This window comes from Pan paniscus, chromosome 3, assembly GCF_029289425.2.
Source record: "Pan paniscus chromosome 3, NHGRI_mPanPan1-v2.0_pri, whole genome shotgun sequence".
Taxonomy (NCBI): Eukaryota; Metazoa; Chordata; class Mammalia; order Primates; family Hominidae; genus Pan; species Pan paniscus.
The window spans coordinates 27,989,950-28,012,640 of record NC_073252.2 but is presented as its reverse complement, the minus strand read 5'-3'; positions in this window follow the sequence as shown (position 1 = coordinate 28,012,640).

Genomic DNA, 22,691 nt, shown 5'->3' with positions numbered 1-22,691 from the left:
ATACACACACAGAGAACAAAACATTAAAAATAGAAGCAGGTGACCTAGGTAGTAGGTATAGAAGACAAAGTATTTTAAAATAATAGTGATACATTTGTCCAAGAGAATAAAAGAACATGGAAATTTCACTAATTAGATGGAGTCTTAAAAAATAAATTAAGTGGATTATCTAAAAAGAAAACAAATGTCTGAGTTTAAAACTTCATATATGGGTTTAATTGCAGATTTGAAAAAGCAGAAGGAAAGGTTAGCAATATTACAAATAGGTCAGTAGAAAATATACAAGCTAAAGAATGGAGAGAAAAAAGTGGCAGAAAGTGTAAAAGACATTTGAGACAAAGTGTAAAAGGCCTAAACCACATTTAAAGAAATGAATGTTGACAGAGAACAAAGAATTAATAAGTGATCATTCTCCAAAACTGGCAGGTAAGGATTTAAGAAGTACTACAGTCTAATACAAAGGGATAAATATAAAGAAAACTTCACTTAACCACATAGTAAAATGACTAACAACCTGACTAAGACAAAATATTAAAGACACACACATACTCAATGCAAATACGTTTTATTTTTTTTAAAAGAGGATCTCACTCTTTTGTCTTTACCCAAATAAGTTAAAAACCTATTTTGACACAAAAATCTACAGAGGGATGTTTATATTTTATAGCAGCTTTACTTATAATTGCCAAAACTTAGAAACAACTAAGATGTCCTTCAGTAAGTGAATGGATAAATAAGCTGTGATATATCCAGACATAGGGAAATTATTCATCACTAAAAAAGAGCTATAAAACCACAAAAGACATGGAGAAATATTGAATACATAGTATTAAATGAAAGAAGCAAATTTGAAAAGGCTACATACTGTGAAATTGCCACTAAATGAAACTTTGGAGAAGGCAAAACTCTGAAGAGAGTGGAAAGATCAGTGGTTGCCCGATGCTGGTAAGGAGGGAGGAATGAAGAGTTAGAGTAAGAAGAATTTTAGGGCTGTAAAACTATTCTGTATGATACTATGGTGGTGAATACAGGTCTATATGTATATATATAGAGATTTTATATATATAAAAACATTATATATAGATTATATATATATAAAACATATTATATATAGATTATATATGAAACAACAACAACAACAAGAAAATGATCTGACTTAACAGGAACAATAAAAGCCAGAAGACAATTACATGTCATATTTAAAGTGCTGAAAAATAGTTGCCAATCAAGAAATCTCTATGTTTCCGGATGAATAAAAACTGATATAATTTATCACCAGTGGATCTACTGAAACATAAATATTTAAAGATTTCTCAGGCAGAAGTAAAATGACTCTAAGTGGAAACATGAAAATGAAAGAACAAAAAAAAGCAAAAATAAAAGGTTACTATGTGGGTGAATACAAATGAACATTGATTATGAACAAAACAATAATGTCTCTACAAATGAAATGATACATGTAGAATTAAAATAATGATTACAATAAACAAAGAGCAGGAGATATGCAAATGGACTTACATGTAATAAGTTCCTAGAGTTATCTAGAATGGGGTAAAATATTAATTTATATTAGAACAGATTATGCCAAGGAAACATGTTGCAATCTTTAAGATAACATCTAAAAAAAACTTATGTAATCCTAACAAGGCATTTGAGAGGAACAATGAAATAACAAGAACAATAAATAATACCTCTGTCAATTCAAAACAAGGTGAGAAAGAAGCGAATAAGGAATGCAATATATGTGAAACAAATAGAAAATAAATAGATAGAAAGTCAATACCCAGTATTTCATAAATACATTGAAAGTGAAGTGATGAGCTACTGTGATTAAGAGAAAAGATTGTCAGGCATGATTGAAAAAACATGATATGTTCCTTACAAGGGTCACATTTATAGGGTAATAGAAAGGTTAAGAGTCAACAAATTAATGAAAAATCGGAAAGAAAATAAGAATGCCAAAGGAATTGGAGTCAGAGTGAGTCAAGTGGCAATGCCTTTACTATATTGTCTTGGGGTCCGGGGGACATCCCAACATGGGCTACTCCTCAATCCTGGGGAGTGGCCTAGGAACTTATCTTAGATTCCTTCTAGATAGGAAGGAGCATCAATTGGGAAGAACGCGTCCGGCCTCCAAGGATCTCTGGCTCACTCTTCTTCTTTGGTCTGATTGGGCAAAAGGAAAGAGTGCATATTGCTCACTCTGCCTTTATTCCAAGGCCTGGGCAGTATGTAGTTCTGCCAAAGACAGTGAGAATTGAGGGTGGGGAGAGCCATGATTAGAAAGCACATCAGCCCACGGATTCAAGTTCAGACTGTAATTAGCTTGATTCCTAATGAAATCTATACATTGATCTCTGTCTATCTGATTCTCATGACTTATTTCAAAACTCCTGGAATGATTTAAGCGCAAGATCAGTCATTAATCCCCAGCTCCCAAGAGGTGGAAGGTGTAAAAGTTCTGGCTGGGCGCGGTGGCTCACGCCTGCAATCCCAGCACTTTGCGAGGCCGAGGCAGGCGGATCACGAGGTCAAGATATGGAGACCATGCTAGCCAACATGGTGAAACCCCGTCTCTACTAAAAATACAAAAATTAGCTGGGCGTGGTGGAGCACGCCTGTAGTCCTAGCGACTTGGGAAGCTGAGGCAGGAGAATCGCTTGAATCCGGGAGGCGGAGGTTGCAGTGAGTGGAGATCGGGCCACTGCACTCCAGCCTGGCGACAGAGGGAGACTCCGTCTCAAGGAAAAAAAAAAAAAAGAAAAAAAAAAATTTTTGTGTATATATCTTTATTTTCCATTTTTTTGTTGTTGTTTTTTAAAATTTTTATTTCAATAGCTTTTTGGGTATGAGTGGTTCTGAGTTCTCTAAAGTCCGTTACATCACTCTGCATGGCTTTGTGTACTCATAGCTTAGCTCCCACTTATAAATGAGAATATATAGTTTTTGTTTTTCCATTCCTGTGTTACTTCACCTAGAATAATGGCCTCCAGCTCCATCCAAGTTGCTGAAAAAGACATTTTTTTTTCCTTTTAATGGCTGAGTAGCATTCCATGGTGTATACATACCACATTTTCTTTATCCACTGATTAGTTATGGGTACTTAGGTTGGTTCCACATCTTTGTAATTGTGAATTGTGCTGCTGTAGACATACATGTGCAAATGTCTTTTTTAATATAATGACTTCTCATTTCAGTTCCTCAAACACACATACATGAACACACTAAACGTGAATTCTTATTTATACAAATGAAATAAGATTAAGTTACTATCGAGATCACTTAAAAAAAAAAGAAAAAGAAAAGAAAGTGCAGAAGGGCAGCCTGAACAGAGTGTATATCAACTCTGGAAGGGACTGTTGCCCTGTATTCCTTTGACATCCTTTGGAGGATTTTCCTAGCGAGGATTTTAGGTGCTGATTGCATGAATGACACACAGAGTAGGTAGTCTCCAATTGATTAACTGCCTCTAATTTGACTTTGACAATTCATGCTAGCGAAAGATGGAAAAATGTATGACTCTGGTTTCAAAATATAGGAGAGTCAGGGCTTCACTCCCTTACCCATCCACTCTTCGATTGGTCTGAGATTAAATGAGAACACAGAAAATAATTTCTGAGAAAGTTCCTAAACTTAGGCAAACATGTAAAGTTTTAGTTTTAAATAAATCACACCTACTGTTATAGAAACCATTTATAGTTTTATTGGTAGTATTACTTCTGACATTCTTTCTCCGAATTTCTTCTTATTTTTTCTGTTACGGAGATTGTTGATGTTCATTGATCCTTTAGACTCTTTCTGCCCTACTTAATTATACTTGGTCTTTCCTTTTAATGTTACAGCTTAAAAAAATCTTATTACTGATCTTTCAGATTTAATGATGTACACAGATCACCTTTATACTTTTACTTTTTGCTACCTTAGACTTAATGATATGCAATTGTTTGATATTCCTTTTTTGCAGAGATGTGTCACTGTTTGATTAAGAGCTATTTTGAACTAGCTTTCATCTTTTAGCATTTAAATGATCTAAGTCTTCATGTATCTTGCTGTATTTTCTTTATTATTTACTCTTCCTCCCACATTAATGTCATTTGTTGAAGTTTCTGCGGTTTTTTAAAATTCCTGCTCTTTGTTTCAAAAATTTCAAGTCAACCTTAGACTTTTTTATGACTCCCACACCCTAAGCATTGTTTTACATTTTACCTGAAAATGTTAAGAATAATTATACAGCCTGCTTTGAAACTCTTAATATTATAGAAGTATATTTTAGACAATATGAGTTTAAAAGGACCTTAGAAAAAAAATCTGCAGTTTTGTTTTTAAATAAATTATACCTAATGGAACCATTTATAATTTTATTTGTAGGAGCACTTTTAGCATTCTCTCTCTTAGGTCCTCCAGCCCTACTGACCCTCTTCCAGTTCTTCAGATGTCCTGTGTTTCCTTTTCCCCCAGGATTTTTCCACACGCTTTGCCCTTTGCCATTGAAGCTTCCTTCATTGCACACTGCCCAACCTCTCAGCTCTTTGCACATTCAATACTGCAATACTGTAGGTCTCAAGTCAAACATCACATAATGAAGGGAGTCTCTCTTGACTGCTTATCTACCTTCCTTCATAGCTCCTCGTGTTTTTCCTTGATAGCATTTGTGACAACTTATTACAAACATAAACGAGGATGTTATTGTCCCCCTCTCTAATTTTATTATAAACAATATAGGAACAGGGATGTGTGTCACTTTCACGCCATCCTATAATGTTGCCTTTACCACATTGTAGTTTCTCAATTTCCTTGGTTGAACAAAAAAAAAATGAAAAAAATTCATCATTGACCCCTCACTGTGCCAGAGACCATGCTAAGCCCTTTACATAGTTCAACATATTTTCAAGAAAATATTATGACTTTGATATTATTAACCATATTTTATAAAAGAAAAATGTGTCTCAAACTGATTAACCAAGTTCCCCAAGTTCACTGAAAACAATAAGTAGACAAGAACAGCTTATTTGACCTGTGAAATTTCTGGGCCAATATATATGTGTTTACCATAAAATGAAAGAATTTTTTAGGTTCTCTTGCTCAGATTTTGGGTACCCAAGAATGCTGTCCAAACTTTGACTGTATAAAAGAGGGCTCTGGCCAGTGTGTATGGACATGATGAAGGGACACTCACCATATTTATATTATGAGCACCAACTGGATGTCATAACACCACTTTTGCATGGAGTGGAACAGCAGAAACACAGAGAATAACTGGATGTGCAAGCGTTCTGTATTAGTTTTTTTAATGCTATTGCTATGTAACAAATTACTATACATAAGCAGCTTAAAACACACTCATGTATTAGCTCACAGATCTGTAAGTCAAACGTCTGTCTGGAGGACTTGACTGAGTTCTGTTTTAAGACCTTACAAGGTCAAATCGAAGTATTCACTGGGTAGGTTTCCTATCTAAAGAATCTGAGAAGGAATCTACTTCCAATCTCACTCCATTTGTTGGTGAAATCGAGTTCTTAGAGCTGAAGGTCTGTTCTGTCTTTTTTCTTGCTTGTTGTCAGCAGGGAGTTATTCTCAGCTTCTAGAAGTTATTTGCATATTTTCATATTTGGTTTCCTCTCCATCTTCAAACCAGCAAGAACACATTCAGTTCTTCTACTTTGACTCTTTCTGACTTTCCCTTTGGCCATCAGCCAAAGAAAACTCTCTTCTTTTAAAGGGCTCCCGTGATTAATTGTACCCTGATACTTTCTGTTTTGATTAAACTCAAAGTCAACTAGCTAATAACCTTAAATACATCTGCCGTGTAAACTGACATAATCACATAGGATGGTATCTCACAGTGTGCAGAGTCCAGGGATTAAGGAAAATAATACTGGAGGACTACAGGTCTCTTACGCCAAGCTTATATTGGGAAATCCTTGCTTTTGTTTATCGAATCTTTGTCAGATACTAAGTTATAGTGGTAAGCCACTACAATCACAGCTTTTTTTTTTTAATATGTACACAAGCTCTTATTGCACTGTGGCCTCTTTGCATTAAGAAAATTGTGGATGCCAACTGTTTGAGCTCTTTCATGAAGACCTTTCCTCAAGCAGAAGGTAATACCAATAACGAGGCTTGAGAAATTAACTTGTCTTTTAGAACTACAATGAGTTCTTATAAGAGTTTTAGGTTCTTTTCAGGGCTAAAAGTTAGTTTAGAGTGGTGAATGATAAAAGTTATTGTAGAGTGGTGAATGTTGGGAAATGTTACATATTTGTCTTTCTATCTCCTGATACGCTTGCATGACCTTAAATAAGGCTTGTCAATTTATCTGGGTTTAGGTGAACTGTTTTGGAAATATTCTCTGTACTTGCTTATTGATACGTGATTGTGATCATAATTTCCTCAAAGCATGTTTTGGTGTATGCTCTATAAACTGAATATGAACTCTAAGTGAAAATACTATGATCAAATGAAAAAGCAAAAGATAGCCATAATTACTAATATTCCTACTTTACAGTTGCTTAAAAACTGAGTTGTAAAGAGTAAATCATTTGTCTGAAATTTCACAGCAGATAAGTTGTAAGTTTTGGCCTTAATGGGACAGTCTGACGTCTGAACATTTCACACCTAACCATATTTCTAGGTTGCTGCTAAAAGCAATAGAGTCAATTTGATAAAAGATAAAATAAAAATGTTAGTGTAAAACACATTCATTTTTCCAATGGCGATTCAAGATTCAGTAAAGATAAGGAAATAATTGCTTGTAATTCATTAGTAAAAACTGAAAGTAAAATTAAAACCTAAGATAGTTTTCACTCTTAGTATTAAGATCGATTATTAAATCTCTAAATGTCAAGCTCTGTAATGGAAAAATCTGTCATCTCTCTTAGCTCCAAAAATGAAGCACGAAGGCCACCCTGATAAAAACAGAAGGAATCTATGGGTGGTGAACACTTCTATTTCCTGAAGTTTATTTGTTGTGTGTGGAAGGAAAGTTATATACATCTCTCACATTAAAGAAATTATTTAAAAAGCTGCACCAATTCAAAATTGGAAAGAATTCACATATTTGTCAGAGCTTGAGTGGTTCTAAGAGTAGTAAAAAGGAATTTTCCATAGTAACACTTACATTTTTGTTATCCACATAGAATTTTAGAATGTGATGGAAACATTAAGATTGTGTGATTAAATGTGCATATTTTAACAATGAAGAAACTGAGAGAAAGGGAGGTTACCTAGGTAATTTTTAGCAAGATTCAGTGGCAGATCTCAGATCAGAAGCTATTAAACCTCTGGGACATTTTTTAATCACACCAAATTATTTTCTATCATTTTATAGAAATCACACTTTTTCTTTTCAAATTAACCACATAAAAATGTTTATCAGAGTCTAGTCTGAAGACTGTGTAAATAAGAATTACCCCAGTCAGCTTATCAAAAATGCAGAAATTGCATTTTCTTAGGCTTTAACCTGTGATGTACTGAATCGGAAATTCAGGATGTGTTATCATAATAAGTATTTTTATAATCTTTTAGGAGATAAAGTTTGAGAAATATTGCTTTTTGAAATCTAGATTATTTACTTATTTACTCATTGCAGTACATTACAGTTTTAGACTCTTGCTTATACCATAACAATAAGCGATTAAAATCTTCATATTCCCTTATGGCTTGTAGCTTTAATTGGCTATTCCTACTTCTGGCAGCCCAACTCTCTGTCCCAGCTCAGTGAGAGTCATATTCTTTGTCTGTTTAAGGAATTGTCCTTTTCAGATTTCGTAATTGCTATAGATTGAATATTTATCTCCCCCAAAATTTATATGTTGAAATTTAATCCCCAGTGTGACAGCATTTCAAAGTGGGGTCTTTGGGAAGTCCTGGAGCCTCTGCTTTTATGAATGGAATTAGTTCCCTTATAAGGGGCCCCAGAAATCTCCCTTGCTCCTTGTGCCATATGAGGACATGGGGAAAATGGCTGTCTATGAATCAAGAAGCAAGCCCTTATCAGACACCAAATCTGCTGGTGCCTTGATGTTGAACTTCCCAGCCTACAGAGCTTTCAAAAATAAATTGTTGTTGTTATAAGCCACTCAATCTAATGTATTCTAGTTATAGCATTCCAAATTGACTGAGACAATAATAATAAGTACTAATTATTTACTTCTGGTTCTGCGAAAGGCACCATTGTGGACATGCAGAATATGCTTAATCCTCACAGCTCACCTGTAGAGAACATAGGGAGCAGATGTCTCTGAGTCTTTAATTTGAGCAAATTTTACCGTAGACTGTTTGCTAGTAATTCACCATGGACCCTTTGCTAATAATATTTAACACACCCAAACACAGCACATAAAATATTGACATTTAACGTTTGCTTACTGGCACTTCCACTTTAAGCTCCATATTGTAAAGAGCTTAGAAATTGTCCTTGCCATCTGCTATGTGCTGAATTGTATCTCTTCAAAATTCGTATGTTGAAGACCTAAGCTCCCAGTGCCTCAAAAAGTGATTGTGTTTGGAGCTAAGGTCTTTAAACAGGTAATAAAATAAAATAAAAATTTTAGGGTGGGCCCTTATTAATATGACCGACACCCATATAAGGAGAGGAGAATAGGGCACAGACACACACAGAGGGAAGACTATGTAAAGAAACAATGAGAAGACAAAGAGACAGTCAACTACAGGCCAAAGAGAGAGGCTTCAGAAGACATTATCCTGCTGGCATCTTGATCTCAGACTTCCACCTTCCAAAACTGTGCAAAGTAAATTTTTGTTGTTCAATCTACTCAGCCATACTCTGTTATGGCAACCATACTCTGTTATGGCAGTTCTAACAAACACCATCCCATTGTTACAACAAGAAAAAGTTGGACATACAAAAACAAAACAATGTGTTTTCTTGAACTTAATATACTGAGATTGTACAATGAACTACAATCTGAAATCTGGAGAGACAGAGAATTTCAGAGTCATAGCTAAGATCTGCTTATATGGAGCAGAAAGTGTTAGAGCCATAAACTATAGAAACAGTGAAATGACTTCTGACAAATTGCTGGAGGCTTAATGTGACCGAGTGACAAGAGAAACTCTTTTGGGTCACTTTCTGAGTCTCTTCTGCCCCTGCCTACACATACACCCTTTCCTGAGCTTTACCTCCAGCAACGCTGGGTCTTTAAGTGTGGGCTGTGCATATTGACCTCTTTCCAAAGAGTAGACTATGGAAAGCGGCAAAAAGAATAACTTCACAGTGGAGAAACCTACAAAACAATCTCAGCCAAATGGTTAATATCAACAATGATGGCATGTTGATAGTATGCAACTTTGACATGATGAGGTAAGAATGGTACTTTATCTCTGTGACTTTCTTCCCAAAACTCATAACCTAGGTTTGTTCATGAGACTAATTCAAGCAATTCCCAGCTGAGGGACATTTTAAAACAACAACAAAACAAAACAAAAACATCCTGATCAGCAATCCTCAAAACTGTCCAGGTAACCAAGAGCAAAATCAAGTCTGTGTAAGTATCACAGCCAAGAGGAGCCTTGAGACACAATGACTAAATGCAATGTGATATCCCTGATGCTATTTTGGAACAGAAAATGGAAATTAGGGGAACATTAAGAAACTGTGAATTAAAGTAATAGTTTTCTTTCTCTTCCGTCCTTTCCCTATTCCCACTATTAACAGTTGTATATCTTTTCAGTATTTTCATAGAAGGACTCATATCTATGCCTTTTAAAAAATTTGAACTTATAAGATTGTAGTATACACATTGTTCTGAAACTTTCCTTAATTTATTCTACAAGTAAAAACAATTCTGTTCATTTTTTTCTATTTCACTAGTTATTAAATTGTTACAGGATAAAGAATATGTCTTCATTTTTGTAAAGTTCACTCTTGCAACGGTGTTTGACATTTGTTAAGAAGTCAGTAAATATTTGTTGAATGGGCAAATGGGTAATCTGTATTTCACAAGGCATAACTCATCCACTGATCTTTTAAAGGAGGGTTGTAAAAGACGCTAACTTATTTGGGAGCTGAAAAGATAAATTAGAAATTTTCAAAATAGGACGAGAACGTTCATGTCAATTTGTTACTTTTTGGCATATTTGGAATATTCTTAGAGTTCAATATCTGAAAACATAAAAATGAGATAACTGAGCCACAGAGCAAATGAGAGCACCGAGCCAGTTGGCTCATGTTTTCACTTTTGCATTATGTTCTGGGTAACATATTTTAAGCAACATACAGAAAACTGCATGCAGAGAAGGAAAATATTGGTTTAAAAAACAGTATTTGTGCATAAACCTTTACATTTTTGAAAAATCTAGGTGGAAAATAATTAGAACTTTCCAATTCTGTGAAAAATGAAAATGTAACATTCTCATAACATTTCTTCGACTTCCCAGTACACTCATATGTTTTTCTCCAACTTCCCGGTATGACTGTGTTCTGCCTGTTACGTAGAATATTCCCAGATGTGAAATTCAACACCTCTTCCATAAACATCAGCACCTACACTGCACAGAAACACATAGCAGGATTTGAAGAAGATCTCATGTAGCAGAAGGAGGTAGGTTTATGTAAGATCTTTGCAAATACCTTGAAATGTGAACTGGAGTCATCAGGATTCTAAATGTGTATCTTGGCTTTTATGCAGTAGGTTGAGTGGGAAGGAGAGTGATCTTTCATAGGCCCTTATAACAAATTGTTTTAGCTCCTCTTCATTTTGCTGGCTCCCTCTTCCACCCAGTTAAAGCTTCATTATTTGAGTAAAACATGTTTCTCTCTTGTGTTCAGGGCAACCATAAACATTTCCCTTTCAACTGGCCCCCCGTCAGCATAGCCCTTGAGGTCCTATCCCCTTAGCTAATAACCTATCAAGGTACTATATATTTTTTCAAATAAAGAGTTTCCTAATTAAGTGGAACTGTGCTAGTTGCTAAAATAATTATAAAATAATAGAGCTGTCACTGCATTATGAAAGCAAAATATTGCTTTAAAAAAGTGACAGATACTGTTTAGTTTTAGGGAAAAGTTCAAGGGGGAAATGGGGGCATTGTAAATACAATAAAATAATGTAAAAATGCCCTCTTAGCATCTTGTTCCATTTGGTAGAAATAAAATCAGAAAGGGAAACTTACAAGATAAACCAATAAAAGGAAGAATGCTCTAGCAATAATTTTGAACTCAAAATGGAATGAGTTGTCTCGACAGATACTAAACTCTCCAAAATGTTTACCCTTCAAGAAGAAGCTGATGAGCTCTCAGGAGGTTATTACAAATTTCTACTTTGGGAAGAGAAAAGATTAGATGAGTAATAATGTCTTTTCCAACTATGAGAGGATATGATTCAAAGACACAGCATTTTTTCTTTAAAATTTGAAAGTCTTTCTTCTCATTAATCCAAGGTATTAAACACCAGTGCTGAATCCAAGAGTGACATAAAAAATAAAAACTATGGGACGTAAAATATGCAAAAACACTAAAGACAGTTTAACATAGTGCTCATTCATCTGAATCCCCTTACATACTTTGGGAGTTTAGGGAGTCCATTCTTTTAACTTACATTAATTGACTCCATTGAACATCTAGAAATATGATATTAATAGCATTTGTGTATAGACAATAAAAAGAAAAAATCAGTTCACATATGAGCTGATATCAGAAGAAATTTAAGAGAATATGGAAGACAATAATGAAGAAATAGTAGTCCGTCTGAGAAGGGAAATAAGAGTAAAGTGAGTAGAATTCAGAAATAGGAACACGGAATGGAAGGGAGGTGGGGAAATGAAGGGGGGCTAGTACTGTGTGGGTTAAGACTCTCATATCTTTCACAGTATTCTTGATTCTGTCCAAAAACCATTTTCCTTTGGGGTGGAGAGGGAAGGAATTACAATACCACTTTCCTGAAGTGTCTTGACACACTTTTAGCTTAATAAATAAATGGCCATAAATAAATTAGAGATCCCTCTAGAATGACAGTCTTAATTGACATTTCCCAACTGACATTGCATGGATTATGGCTCTAACAAGGCTTTTTCTGCTCAAGACCCAACTCTAAAACCCTAGCTGTAAGATCCTGAATTTATCCTACTAAGCTTTCTTCACAAGTAGAAATTTGCCTCTCCATCTTAATTGGCTTTCTGATGACAGCTCTCTGCCTTTTCTGAGCATTCCTGGGTAGGCACAACACTGCATTTGATTAAGAAAAAAGGAAATGTCTTTCTGCCTTTCATGTAAAATTGAAAGTTAAATTTCAACTACTTAAAAATTTGATGTCAAGAGATGTACATTCTAACATTTTGAGACATTTAATGGCAATCACAGATGTCAATATTCTGTCCCAAATATTGCATTTAATATTTTTATTATCTCATTTTTAATCCATGATTTTTTTAATATTTTGTAATTCACTGAAGAATGGTACCTCTAAAAAGTTCAAATATATATAGACAAGCCTAAATACATATTTATATGTATAGAAAGCCCAATGTTCATACTTTAACCTTTCAAAACCTGCCAACAACTCATGAATGTGTGTGTTTTATTCAGCCAAGCTCATAGCTTTCTTGTTTTATGCCCAAGGCTTAGCAAGTAGAGTTTCAAAGCATCTAGCTTTAATGTATTTGACTGACATGAAATTTTTGCTTACTTTTAAAGATTTTTTTTGCTAACTTTGCCTTTTTTCATATTTTTCTCTGTTCATAATCACAAAGCTATATAAGTTCTTTGTGGATTAATACATATTGTCATTTTTTTAAACCCCAATACCAGATGAGGTATTTTTCGAACAATAGAAAGAGAAAGACCTTGCAAAATATATGTAGACTTAACAATCATTTTTTTCTTCTTTCAATACATTTAAATGTAAAAAGATAAGACATGCAAATGACGAGCTGACAGTAAAGAACTACTCATTTATCTATAATTAAGTTTAAGAAGAGCTTCTGTTTTCACTGTCTTGTGATTATTATTCAAGTCAACAAAAGCTTTCTATTTTAAAAAGACTAAGATTGTCTTTCACTTCTACTCTTTAAGAAAGTTAAAAGGAAAGGGGAATTAATTTTAAAATCTAGTATCCCCGCAGCATGGATTACGGTCATGAAATGTGATTACGTTAATACACACCAGCTTTGTTGGAAATCACGTAATTCTGATGAAGAACACTAGACTTAGAATCAGGAGATCTGTGTTCTAATCCATGTTATAAAATTAATTAGCTGTGTGACCTTAAACAATTAATCTGACTTTCTGTGTCTCAGTGTCTCTGTCAGTAAAGCCATGTTCAATCACATGATTTCATGATTCTGTAATAATTAAAGCCAAATTATTTATCTCCAATACAGAGAGAGAGACAGAGAGAGAGAGAGAGAGTTCACTTAATTTTCTTACAGTCAATTAACATCCAGGACCTTAGTTCGGCATCAATGGAGATTTGCCTAAGAAAGACACTAATAATTTGAGATGTTGCTTTGGGTAATATAAAAAGGAATGCTTTTCTTTTGGATAGCCAATTATCTGTCCTGGATTCTCTGAGACAGGATTATCTGATTCACCTCTAGGATGAAGGGAGAAAAAAATATATATATATCTGAACCCTTGGCTATCCATTACATTCAAGAAGGTTAACAGACAGTCCAGGTATGAATATTAACTATTCTAGTAATTGTATATAAAGGTGCCAGGCTGTACCAGAAATGTTTATAGCTAAATATGTTTCTCCTGCCATTCCTCTTCCCATTAAAATGGTATTCTCAAGGATGCCTTTATCTCCTTTTTGGACGTTAGATATTATAAGTAACAGTTGTATATAGGATTCATTATGTTGGGTTTATCTTTGAATAATTTTACAAGATTTAGGAGAGGTGCCAAAGTGTAATAGCTGAGGTCAGTCTCAGGAGCTAGACTACCTGAGTTGTAACCTGGATTTGCTCCTGACTGACTGTGAGGAATGCTGGATACTGTATGCAAATTCTCTTTGCCTCACGTTCCCTATCTGTAAAATGGAAATAACACTAGTACCATAGTAATATGGACATATAGCATCAGGATGTAATATTAAAGACAGTAAGTGATATATATGTGGTGCATATTATCATTCGCATCACCATTATTAAGCAACCAGCATAATGCCTGGCAAAGTGTGAGTTCCTGATAAATAGTATTACCAGCACATGTGCAGGTCATTTCCATATAATATAGAACACTGGAAACTGGTATGGGAGCTAGGGCAGGGACAGTTTAGCAATGGGATTCCACCTAGGGTTCTGCCTTCTACTATAGGATTCTTTTTGGAGATATGGATTGCTTCTAATACATTTTTATGTTTAGGAATCCTAATGGCAAGAGCATTTATTTATGACTGTCTTTTACTTTTTTCATAGTAAAATGGATATCAGCACATTATCTTGGGGTTACTAAACAGAACACTGTCCCCAAGGAAGATAAGACTGAGCACTGTGGGCTGTGTGGCCTTCATTTTCATGTGCTGGTAGATTACTCTTACAGAAGGACATGAGCTTCCTAGAGGCAGAGAGTAAACTTTTTCAAGAGAATTGGAGAATGACTCTGTTATCTGAGAAGAAGTGTTACAGGAAGGTTGTTTTTATTTTGAAGATCAAAATGGAATTCCAATCCAGGCCTAAAGATGTAAATTCACTCTTTGCTCAGGGATGATGTGATTGTGAGCCTGTGAGGTGGTAGATATCTAACCATCAGTATATACTCTGTATATTTCCTTCTCCATGAAGGTGGGCTGAACCTGTGAAAATGATGAGATCAACTCTCATGATTAGGTCATGTTATGTGACACAATTAATTTAAAAAAAGGAAAATTATCCGTAGTGAAACTGACATAACCAGACCACTCATTAAAAGGGACTCCTCATTTCCCTTTTAATGGGGACAGAGATTTCACCTGAGGGAGATTCTCCATTATGGGCCTGGGAGATGGGGTCAGGGAAGACGTGGCAAGGGCGAGAAAGTGGCCTCTAGGATTGGAGAGTCACCTCTGGACAACATCCAACAAAAAATGGGGACCTCAGTATTACAACCACTAAATTCTGTCACCAACCCTATAAGCTTAGGAGAGGACTTTGAGTTCCAGAGAACGAAGATTAAATGGCATCTTAATTTCAGCCTTGTGATACCCTGAGCTGTCAGCTATGCAATGCCCAGACTTCTGCCATACAGATCTGTAAGAGGATAGATGAATATTATTTTAAGCCATTAAGTTTTTAAATAATTTGTTACACAGCAACTGAAAACTAGTACATGTACTGAAAAGCTGTCAAGTTCCCAGTGCTCGATTCAAGTCTTCCAAAGTTGAAGTTTTTACCTAAAAGCTCAAATTGAATCAACAGATAAAGCCAATCAAGAGGCTCACATCAGCCACTTGGAGAAAATGTGTACCAGAAAAAACAAAGCTCCGGTAATCACCATTTTTCAAGCATTTTTTTTCAGTAAGTAAAATATACCCGCTTTTTACCCATCATTGCTTTTGCACCATCAGCACAAATGTCAACATAGTAAAAACAAAAACAAAAAAAAGCAAATAATGTTTTCCTATTATTAGACAAAATATTTTAGTGTTCAAACTACCTGAAATTATCTCAGGGACCCTAATGGGTTCCTGAACTACACTTAAGAACTGTTGATTGAAGACAAAGATGTGCTTGTGGAAACCAAGAGCAACAGCAGATTGATCAGATTGCAAATACTCTTTTTTATCTTGGAGGTCAAATTATTTCCCTAGGCTTTTGTACTGATACAGAAAACCAAGGCCAAAACCCCCACTGGCGGGGCTGTGCAGTCCAAAGATAATGAAACTTCAGATAGAGTCAGAATCACAGCAGGTCATTTGCCTCATGGTACTAGCAGCTAGCAGTGCCATAGGATCTGGTCATGTTGCGGTCCAGCATGGCCAGAAAGAGACATTTTCACTAGGATTTTAAGAAACTAGACAGATTCATACCTACTTCCTAATCAGCAGGCACACCGTGCCAATATGATGGCTTGCACTTTTTATGGAAAACGTGATGATTCCACTTTTTCCCTAAAACGTTTTTTATTGCATTTAGTCTTTGTAAACCTTTAACAAGTTTCATGATCCACAGAATCTATTCATAAATATTGATTAGCTGATTTTTTCCAGACACCATTGTGCCACATATAAATCCAAAAAATGATACCATAAGTTATGTAAATATTATAGGTAGATATCAAATAGGGGACATAAGATATTTTATAACTTTACCAGCTCTTATTATTCACACAGAAATCTGTCTGGGTCTACATTCTGGACATATATTCATTTAGAAGAAGTATAATGACTCTAATTTTAAAAGTATATTTATTATGCAAATTAATAGCATTCCAAGTTGTCCTGACTTGAAGAGTTTCTTAGCAATGAATGTAAAAGACTTAAATTATTTTTTCTTTTTTTCCTCTTATTTCATTGTTATTGCTATTGTAACACTAGTATTAGGTTTCTATATTTAAAACACTGATACAGATTGACAAAATACTTACAAAAAAAAAAGGAGCTCTACAATAGATAAAGTAGGGATTGTTAAATTCCTGGAAAAAGGAAGATGTAGTAATTGAGGACTATTAGGAACCGTAAAAACAAGACATGGAACCACATCACATTTGTCTCTTTGAACCAGAATAAACTTGATCACTTAACTAGTAGGTATATCATAAATACTTATTGAACTTTAATTAAAAGTGATACAGAAAGCAGAACAATTCAGACTTGTCTAGCCAACTACCTCTACAAAATGATCTGATTTCCTGTAGACCTCTACTCTCCTCTTGTTCTCTTTACCATTTTTTCCTAATCATCTTACATCTAAAAAAAAAATCATGTTCATTCGCTATACTCCAGGAACTAAGTGCTTCACCTGATCTTTGACACCCCAGGAATTCTACTGAACAACTTTTCAGGCCCAATTTTACTTTTACTTTATTTTCCTTATCATCGTTTGTCTAATTGAGATGAAATTTACTTAACGTAACATATTGGCTTATTCCATTTTGTGTTGCTATAACGGAATACCTGAGACGGGGTGATTTATAAAGAAAAGTGGTGGATTTGGCTCACAGTTCTGCAAGCTGCACAAGACACATGGTGCTGGCATCTGCTCAACTTCCGGTGAGGCCTCAGGAAGCTTGTATTCACGGCAGAAGGCAAGGGGAGTTGGTGAGAGAGAGAGCAAGAGAGAGCAGGGAAGGAATGTCCTAGGCTCTTTTGTTTAACAACCAGCTCTCGTATGAAGTAATAGGGTGAGAACTCACTCATTACAGTGGGGAGGACACCCAACCATTAATGAGGAATCCATCCCTGTAATCCAAATACCTCCCACTAGTCTCCACCTCCAACATTGGGAACCAAAATTCACAGGAGATTTGGAGGGGATGAATATCCACGTAATATCACATATATAACAAAATTGGCCATTTTAAATTGGAAACTTTAGTAATATTTAGTGTATTTACAATGTCATGAGCCACCATCTCTATCTAGGTATAAAATATTTTTACCATTTCATTTTTAACAGTGTTATTGAGATGTTATTGATATACAAAAAACTGCATACTTAAGGTATACAATTTGACAAATTTGAATATATACATACAGCCATGATGCTATTGCTGCAGTCAAGGTAATAAACATATCAATCACCTTGAAAAGTTTCTTTGTGTCCCCCTTTTGCATGGAAAGTACATTTAACATGAAATCTACACAAATTTTTGATGCACAATACCATTTTGTTAACCATTGGTACTATGTTGTATAGCACGTGTCCAGAACTTACTCATTGTCCATCACTTTTAATGTGTAAATCTCTAACCATTGCATCTTTCCTGCTTCTTGCCTTTCCTTTATTTCAAATTATCACAGCCTCCTTACACATCTGAAATTATTTCCAAACTAACTTATTCGTTTTGTATATCATCTCAGATTAGGCCAAACTGACGTATATTAAATTCTTTGGGCTAATGCTAACTAAATTTTGTTTGCAATATTTAACCAACTATTCAGAGTTAATATTTGCTTCTAATGAACCCAAAGACACAGATGCTGAAGGGACCACAACCTAGTTGAATAGTGCAAAGTTTACTTGACTTGAAATTCTAATATCAGCACTCAAATGCAATCTCTGCTACATAAGATATATGAACTTGGGTTCATAAGATGACCCCACAAAATTGTTTCTTATTTATACCAGGGAGATAATATTATTTCCTTCACAATGAAGCATTGTTGAGGATCAAACTAAATCACATGTGAAAATGCTTGGCAATTTGAAAGCATCCAACGCCTGTGAGTTCAATCTGAGTCTTTCCTTCTTTATCTTATCCTTTCTAGGTTTTCCTCCTTCTCTTGACTCAAATGCTTTCTTCCTGTGGACCTCTACTCCTCTCTTGAAAATAGTATCCACCGTAATGACTTTGATACTGTATTAGTCTGTTCTCACACTGCTCTGCTATGAAGAAACCCCGAGACTGGGTAATCTATAAAGAAAAGAGGTTTAATTGACTCACAGTTCTGCATGGTTGGGGAGGCCTCAGAAAACTTAGAATCATGGCAGAAAACACCTCTTCACAGGGTGGCAGGAGAGAGAATGAGAGTCGAGCAAAGGGGGAAGCTTCTTGTAAAACCATCAGATCTCACGAGAACTCACTCACTAGCATGAGAACACCATGGGCAAAACTGCCCCGGTGATTCAATTACCTCCCAAGAGAAGAAGCAGAGACCACTTAGCTGGCTAATGAGTCATGGTAATGGTCTACTTCAGTGTGGTTGTGATGGGGGCAGTGAGAAATAGTCATATATATCATATCATACCTAACAAGATAATATATACGATATAATAAAAGTGGCAGATTATCTTGTTCAGTATGATATGATATACCCTGATTATCATATATAGAATATATAAAATGATATATGTCATATCATATATTATAATAATATATATGTCATATGTGATACAGGTGGCAGATTATCTTGTTGGGTATGATATAATGTAAATGACTATATATCGTAGCCCCCATCACAACCACACTGAACTAGGGCTTTACCATGACTCATTAGCCAGCTAAGTGGTCTCTGCTTCTTCTCTTGGTTGTTAAAAAACTGCGTTCTGTAAAGCTACCTGAGTGATTCCCCTTGCATAGTAATGACACTATCCCTTTTTGTAGATTATTTCACCCCTTCCTATGCCAGTAGGAATAAATTCCAAAATTCTTGTAACAGCTTACATGCTTTTACTCTACCAGATCAGGCATGCTTCTGAACCCAAAGCATTCTTTGTTTTTGCCACTGCCTTTACACTCTTCCTTGCAATATATTAATGTTTTGCTCCCATACCTCCATCAGGAAGTTATTAAATTCTGCCTTCTCAGTTAATCCTTCAATGATGACCATATTTAAAATTGGCCCCTCATAACACACACACACACCCATCCTCCTTTTCTGCTTCATTTTTTCACAATTGCATTTATTAGCAATAATATACTATATATTTTGTTTATATTCTGTCTCAAGCAAGTAGAATTCATGAATCCTGAGATTTGGTCAGTTTTATTCACTGCAATATCCCCAGTGCCTAGAGTAGTTTCTGGTGTTCAATAAATATTTTCAAATGAAGGAATGAAAGAATGAATTGAATTTTTAAGGAAGATACAACTCCCACACGCCAAATAAACATCAGATTATTTTACTCCTAGTTATTTTTCTAATAACTTGTTCTATTCTTTATTAAGAGTTGTTAATAAGAGCAACATGATGAAGGGGGTAAAGATTTGGGGGCAATTTATGGGAAAAATCAGTAATGAGTAAAGTTCATCCACAAATCCTTGAGAATTATTTTTTTCTTGGAGTTTGGCTTGACATAGAGCTGAGTCTGTTCTTTTGAAGCTAGAAATCAATGAGACAATGAGATGCACAAAGATTCTATGAGGGTGACTGCTTTTCATCATTTCCTGGTTAAGCCAGGATCCTACTGGCAGTGACTACAGGGGCTGATTTTGGTACCTATAATGCAATCAGAGTACATATATCTGAAAGGTTTGCTGGTCATTAAAAAATATACTGAAGCTCTAAAAAATATAACAGGAGATGGTAAATTTTATTATCTGACTAAATTATTGTTTAGTAATTCTCTGAACTAAATTCACACGCACACAACTAATTATATTGGTCAACCCGAAATAAAATCCTTGCTCTCACCTTCACTAAATTTTGTGTCTCTGAATAAGAGATTTACTTTGTTTTCTACACACAAACTATACTAATCCCTCAAAGACATGTTTAAAGATTACATATTAATTATTCATTTAGTAGTTTTGGACACAGAACTACTACCAATAAATAAACATTTACTCAGAAATATATAGCTTCCATGCAAGATGCACAGCAAACACTTTCTTTTACTCATTTACATTTTGTAGGAGGAATATATTTACAAGGAAATTTTGTACTCCAAAAATACTGCTTGCAAACATCTACTCAGATTTCTCGAATGAAGAGAAAGGTTTGCTGAGATGCCAGCACAGCCTTTTCCTAAACATAGCACATTTTGCCATTATTGTTCTCAAGATCTACAGGACCCTTTGAAATATGTAATAATCTGTCTCCAATAAAGCTTTTCTCCTATTTCCCTAGTATGAATTTATTATTTTTCTTATGTTGTTCTCTCTACCTTTCCCCTCTTTGTCTTGTTATTATCTTCACAATCCTTGCCCTTTATTAGACTTTATTCGTCTAATAATTAGACTTTATTCGTCAAGGATTTCAAAAATTAGACTTTATTCGTCAAGGATTTCAAAAAATCCTTGCCCTTTATTAGACTTTATTCGTGCCCTTTCTATAACATGAAATGATATTTCCATATATTCCTCCTAAAACAGTATATTTTGACCTTGCAATATGTGCATATTGAAAGCTTTTGCCCTTTTTATGTTTGCTCTTTGCTCCAACAATTAAAACATAAGATAGTAACGGATACATAATAAATATGACTCTATGAATAGATAAAATAAACTATAGTGGCTAAAATGCACACACTAAAATATGCTAGAGATGTAAACATAAATAGATCTGCACCGATTTGTTCCAATTAAAATTTACAAAATTATCCCAGAAAACTTACACTAGAATTAATCAACATAGAATAATATTGATCATACTTAATTTGGAGTGCAATATAAAATTATTATTGCTTGGAAATCTAATGAAGAACTTAATATTCTTGTCAAAAATCTACATTTAAAAGTTTTCACCTGGAAAATTTTGTAAAAGCTTGTCTACAATAAAACTCACAAGGGCACAAATTTGAAAATGTAAATGAATCAAATATCTTGTAGGATTCAGATAAAAATAATACAGATTATATCAATAAAATGTAAAAGAAACTTTAAAATCTCAAAATAGTTTAATAATTCTACATTAAAAATTCATGAAATTAATCTGCTTTAATTAACTATGCTCTAGAAAACACAGTCTGATTAGGAAACATCATTCAAATATTTGCTTTTACTTTATAATGTAAACTAAAGGCTATACCTAAAAGTGAAGATATAAACCTATAAACACCAAAATGCAAAATGATATTAAAGAACACTTACAAAATACTAAAGTAAAATATTAATTTTTCTTGAAACCATCAGAGAGCTGATGTCACAGTAACCACGTAACCTGAAAACTAAGGTAACATGGATCTCTCCCAGGAGTGATGGAATACAAATACTGGCTCACCTGTGGCATCAGAAGAAAAATAGCACCTCTCTGAAAGCAGGTAAGATAAATTAAACTTTTTAACAAAGTGCTAAATGTTAAGTATAGGCTAATGAGAGAGAGTAGAGAAACTTCAGGTGTGGCAGATCAAAGGGAAATTTCACTCTCTTATAGGCTCTTTTTCGTGAACGTCTACTGGGTGCTCATAAGAAAGAATGGTGGTGCGGAGAAGATTGGACAGTATCTCCTTGGTGAGGCAGGCTAGGGAGAAGAAGAACCACCAGTGTAGAAAGAAATGAAATGCACTAAAGACCCTACAAAACAAAACCCCGAATTCCCTGAGGAAAAGGTAGTACACTCAGCACCCCTAGAACATGGTGAAGACCCATTGTAGCTGCAATATATGTCAAAGAAAAGAAACCCGGCACTGTAGAAAGGAAGAAATGCATTCTGTGCCCAGACCATGGGAAATCACTGTCTGTTGGGAGAGGAGCTGAGTCACAGAGAAATGACCACTCATGCAGCATAGCAACACAGGTCCCTAAGATTGAAACAGGACTGAAACAGGACAACTAAGAACCCACCGTCATACCTACCACCCACTTTAGCAAACATCAAAACGTAAGAAAGAGAGGACTACTGCTGAGAGAAGGACAGAAGGGTAGAGAAAAGATCTATTCATAGTAAAGGCACACCTGGACAGCCTAAGGTCTCTGTGAAAAATTGAAGGGAAAACCACTCACCCATGTATCCATAATTTCTTGGTATATGATTCTCTTCAAACCAACTAAACTCCTGTCTAAATTATCTCAATTCCCAAGTCAATAACCTAGCAGAAAGAGTTGGTCCATTTCCAGGCATAAGTACTGTGCAGTTTCTGCTTTCTAAATACTATATCTGGCAATGAATGAGAACATTCAAGATACAAAAAAGCAAGGAAAAAAACCCACAATA